The sequence below is a fragment of the Seriola lalandi genome, unplaced genomic scaffold, assembly GCF_002814215.2.
Source record: "Seriola lalandi dorsalis isolate HSWRI2012SDOR001 ecotype SW California unplaced genomic scaffold, Sedor1 jcf7180002054425, whole genome shotgun sequence".
Classification (NCBI taxonomy): Eukaryota; Metazoa; Chordata; class Actinopteri; order Carangiformes; family Carangidae; genus Seriola; species Seriola lalandi.
The window spans coordinates 3,568,053-3,568,698 of record NW_019524978.1 but is presented as its reverse complement, the minus strand read 5'-3'; the positions used below and the strand labels follow the sequence as shown (position 1 = coordinate 3,568,698).

At 32.8% G+C, this 646-nt stretch overlaps 1 protein-coding gene across 1 annotated transcript in view; it reads right to left on the bottom strand.

Annotated features, from left to right (window-relative positions):
- Positions 1-646, bottom strand: part of ncam3 (neural cell adhesion molecule 3) — an 8,651-nt gene that overhangs the window by 7,508 nt on the left and 497 nt on the right. The window lies entirely within an intron of this gene.

Here is a 646-nt window from a genome sequence, read left to right as displayed (position 1 = left end):
CATTACTGTGGACAGCTATTCAAAAGCCAATTTCCTGTTTATGTCTGGCTTTGGATGGTAAAGTTGTGTATCAGTCACTACAGTGGACAGTGTTTGAAAACCCAAGAGCTACAACCAGATGTAAGTGCAGCTAAAAACCTAAACATCTGTATGTCTGATGATACACCAGGTGTGTAGATATTATTTTTTATTAATTCAATATTAATTAATTTTGGTATTGTTTGCAAAACAATAAATACAACAATACAATAGTTAGAGCTAAAACATACAGAGAAAGTATCCTCACAATGTGACACACTGTAGTTTGGGTTGTTTTTCAAAGCCCAGGTTGAATATATGTTGAAATATGCAAAAGTATTTGTTTTACAGTAATAAATTCACATTTAATGTTCACAGCTTTCATAAAGTACACTGTTCTATTTATCACACTGTTATTGTGTATTAATTACAATGAAAGTTAATCACATGCTGTCCACCAGAGTGGACATGTCAGAAACTTCATGAAAGATACATGTAAACAAAAATATAAAATTCTAAATATTTTCTTCATGTCCAGTGAAGGATAAAAACACCAACAACATAACTGACTATATAAGTGTGTGTGTGTGTGTGTGTGTGTGTGTGTGTGTGTGTGTGTGTGTGTGTG